Here is a 4,898-nt window from a genome sequence, read left to right as displayed (position 1 = left end):
TATCTTTTTATATTTTAAAAGTTCTCAATAATATTGGTGCAACCAGAAAGACTGAGGATCCGTCTAGTTTTGAGAACAAAATGTGATGAAATAAAAACCAAATAAACTTCCAATGCAGAATTTCCGATGTTAGACGTTGCTGAGAATTCTAAATGTAATCTAATGTTTAATCAAGATGTGCACAAGCTAAACTATTTACAACAAGAAGGGTTTTATGTGGTCGTGATAACAATATACAGTATATACTGTAAGATTGTCAAAATATGGTAAATAAATAAATAAATACAGTTAAAACAGCATATAAGCAAATATCTGTGCCAAAAACACATCATTTATAATAACACAACCAAAGCCCTAGAAACCTTGAGGCAGTCCACCTGGTACATCAGAAAACCAGCAGGTCCAGGATCAAAAAAACAAAAAGGCTTTTTAAATTTTATTTTTAGCTTTTATTTGTTGTGAGGAGTTTGCAGCGTTCACAGCCAGTCAGCTTGAACACAGGGGCTTTTACACTCAGATGCATTTTTTTTTTCTCTGCGAGGTGACACAAAATAATGAGATGCAGAGAAGAAAACAGAAACAAACAGCCAAGCATTAAATGCGAGTGACTGATTTTAGTGACAGTTTATACATTTTGGATGAAATCCAGCAATGAAGGAAAAAAAAAACTGTTGCAACTATAAGAGGATGGACAGGAGGAACAACGATGATGGTTCCCAAAAAAGTCTTGAACAGTTTTATTAAAACAATTATATATTTTCTATTCTTATTCAACCCAACAAAGCTCTAATTAAAATAAATCTAATCACTTTCACTAATTTTGTTAATTAATTTATTATTTTTGTTGCTGTTGTAATAGGCTGTGATGCATTTCTGTATATAAAAAAAAAACACAAAGCTTAAAATCAGTCACATAAATCATTCATTGTTTACTGGTCCAGGGATTTATGCCAAGGAGCAGGAGGCCAGTCTGTGTTYGTCTACTGAAACTTTTCATATGGAGCTCCTTTTTAATAATTTGTTGACATGCTCCTGCTGTTGTAGCAAGTGAGAGAGAGAGAGGAAAAAACTCTGACCCCACTTTGTAGTGAAGGTCAGTCAGTGTCTAATAAAAGTCACAAAGCCTAACATCATTGATTTTTCACCCATTTTTATGGCTTGCATGCAAACTTATTCAGCATTCCCAGGTGGGTGGGYGCAGGTAGCTGCGGTTTCCTGCAGGAGCTGGTGTACTTTGCATTCTGTCAAATATATAAGTACTTCTATATCAGTGTTTTATTACTTTAGTTTTGTTGCTGACAAATCCTCTCTTTGTTTTGACAACGATTTCTGTAGTTTTTGTTAACAAAAAGTGCTGAATATTGATTTGAAACATGCTGAACTGCTGCAGAATCAACCTGTGCATAATTTTAGGCATCGGTCCAGAAGTGCTGTGTCATTCAGCAGTCGCTCATCAGTGAGCTGAGTCATGCTGCTCTCTTCTCTTCAAATGCTGATCAGAGTTGACGTGGACGACATTTAGGACTAAACAGCACGAGGCGTGTGTCACTTGTTGAGAAACTCTCAYAATAAGGATTTAATACGCAGGTGTGAGATGTCATTGAGATGTGTCACAGTAAATTGGGTCTTTTCACAGATTAAATATACAAGGATTAGGGAGAAACCACATCATCATGCAGTTGTTGTACCTAATAACCGGTTTAGTTTGGCTGAAAGCCTTCAGCTCATTCATAAAGCATTTAAACTGCAGCTGGACAGGACATCAAATCTGGTCTGATGATGTGAAACAACATAAAGACAGAGAAACTGATGATACCTAAAATAAAGTCAATGCTTTAATATGTTGTTGGTCTATTTGAGACAATTGCCATCTAGGGGTGAGCTCTGAGGCTTCTGCAGCAGGTATTAGTACTACTTGAGGGTAAATCCATGCCCTGTTTTGTTTTATCAGCTTCTCACTTAGAGGGAATAAAGTGTATTTTATTTACTCAAGGCTTGCTGTTTTTGGAGATGATCCAATAAACCACCTGGACTTTATGATTTTRTGTCATTCAATGTCACTTTGTGTCTTACGTTGCTTTCTTCCTTAAGAAATCTATAGTCGTATACAAAAAATGGGTCAATTATTTTTTGTTTTCCAGACCCTRACACATTCTTTTATTTAAACACAATATTTTACATACTTACACTGCAAAAACTGTCCACCTAACCATGTTTTAAAATCTTATATCCAGCCAAAAAGTCTTTTTGATCTTGTTTTGAGACTGATTTACTAAACAAGACCTGATTTTGTAAGAATAATAGGGCTGTGTATTTGCAAGAATTTGGCGATATGATACATATCATAACAGAGAGGTTACGATACGATATATCCCGACATATTGCGATACTGTAAGCAAGGCAATATATTGTGATATATTGCATTTTTTTGTCCAAAAATTCTGTTAAATAAAAACCTCTTATTGAAAAAAAAAGAAAAGGAAAAGCTAATGTTCACTTACAATGCTAATGCTACCCTTACTCTCTGGTGCTCAAGAGGTAGATGAGCCAAATGGCTGGCTCACTGCTGCAACTAGTGGTCAGAGGCTGAACATAAACATGAACGGTTGGCAAGAAGGGTGACATTTTAAACCTTAATTAAAAATCGATACAGGGCTTTAGAATATCGATACAGTATCGGGAAATGAAATATTGCGATATTTCAGTGTATCGATATTTTCTTACACCCCTAAAGAATAATAATCTTGTTTTCAGAATATGTAAGATTATTTGTCTTGTTAGTTTGAAAATTTGACTCAAAGTCAAAAATTTCTGCCAGTGGAGTAAAAAAAAAACCTTTGGTAAGATTCTTACAATACTTGATTTGACTCATTTTTTCTTGTTTCAAGAATTTTACCAAGTAAAATTTTCTTACTCCACTGGCAGAATTTTTTGACTTAATTTGAGTCAAATTTTCAGACTAACAAGACAAATAATCTTACACATTCTGAAAACAAGATTATTRTTCTTACACAATCAGTTCTTGTTTAGTAAATCAGTCTCAAAACAAGATCAAAAAGACTCTTTGGCTGATATAAGATTTTAAAACTTGTTAAGATGGACAGGTTTTGCAGTGTATTTATACATTTCTTTTTATTGTTGGACAAAGATGTATCTCTGATCAAAATATTCTACCTGTTTAACAGCCAACTGCTGGTTTTACTTTTTGCCTAAACTCTCAGTGCATCACGGGTCAAACTGGCAACCACAGCTCGGTCAGGTTCACACACGTTTTTATGTTTTGTGTTAAACATGCTGGATGAGGAGTATCTCATTTTAAAACATTCTCAGAACTATAGACTTGTTTTTTAGCGGTACAACTAAGTTCAGTGCACCTCTTTGAACTATGCAGAGCGCTGCTGCTTTTAAAACCCTGGTTTTGTTTGAATAGACCCTTGGATTAAGACTTATCCAAAGCACCGTATTGTGAAATGTGCCCTGATGCAATTCAGAGGATTGTGAGGTTTTAGTGGTTTGTAGCTTATACCTTTATTGTAGTCTAATGTTGTTCAGAAAGCTAAATGAAGACCTAAGCGCTCATGTAATTCACACTTTAATCAGACTGAGCAAATGGGACAGTGGAAGCCTCGGTGCAAAATGCAGCATGAGGAAATTAGCTGTGCTGTCTCAGTGTTCACGGTACAGTATGTTGGACATGTTTTGTGAGGCTCAACACTATCAAACTCTTGCCTCATCTAATAAAAGAATAAATAAAAAAAACTTGACAAAAATGCATCCTGCAAGTACTGTTGGCAGGTTTTGCAGCAGGTTTGCAAACTGCCATGCTGCCTCCAAATAACTCTTTGTTCCTCTGAAAACCTGGCACCTTTCAAAGCCTCAGTAGCTTTAATGAGCCGCGGTGTTGTGCCAGTGGTGGCTGCTGGGTGTCAGGAATGGTGCTCATGATAATGTGCCCAGCTGAGTGCCTACTATATGTTTCCCCACTGTTATGGAAATGAAACCAGTTTGGGTGTTTTTCCACTTACAAAGGGCGACTACAGGCCTTTTCCTCCCCTTTCTTTTAAAAATCAACACTTCAGAGATTTTTTGACTTTTTATTTTTCCACAGAATTATCTGGAAAATATATAATGCTCTGTCATACTACACCCTCATGTCTCTTTCTAATGCAAATACAACTAAGCTGTTACTTTCCCTCTGCTGGTTATTCRTCCCTCTGTTGTCTCAGCTGCAGGGACTGTGAGGTCTGTCAAAGAGAGGTTGTTTGGGCRAAAAAAGCTGAATGAAAAGATGAAATGACATAAGAGGTCATTTGCTTGCCTCATATTTGGCCCCTAGGCTTTGAAGATGAAGGGACATAGAAGGAGGTAGAACATCAGTAGGTGACTAGGCTCCTTTGAGGGGCACGAACATTTTTTTACTGCTTCCTTCAGTACTTGAGGAAATGGCCCTTCTGTTACCAGCTTTCTGCTTCTCAAAGGTAATCAATTCAGCTTTAAAGACGAAGGAGACAGCCCTTTAGAAACTTCATCAATCTGAGTGTGTCTCTGCCAACAGCAAGCACAACATGTGCTTATTAATGCTTTGCTATTATGTGTAAATACCAAAGGTGGCATATACTGTATATGGCTTATTTGTTCAGTGCATACTCATGTTGTTCAAGAAGTGCAGGGTTTGACTAAACTTGTTGCTATTCATTGTAAAATAAATATTAAACAGTTTTTTATTTAAGTTATTAATTAATTGTTGCACTATTCTTAGCAAACAGCAAAATAATTTGCACTCTGGCATAGTTTTAAACTCGAGATTTCTTTGGTTTCATATTTATTGTTATCTGTGATTTTTCCTAGCTTTAATTAAAGGGGCAGTATCATGTAAAATCAACTTTTTTGAGTTTTAT

This window comes from Austrofundulus limnaeus, unplaced genomic scaffold (assembly GCF_001266775.1).
Source record: "Austrofundulus limnaeus strain Quisiro unplaced genomic scaffold, Austrofundulus_limnaeus-1.0 Scaffold146, whole genome shotgun sequence".
Classification (NCBI taxonomy): Eukaryota; Metazoa; Chordata; class Actinopteri; order Cyprinodontiformes; family Rivulidae; genus Austrofundulus; species Austrofundulus limnaeus.
Note: the sequence above shows the minus strand (reverse complement) of the source record.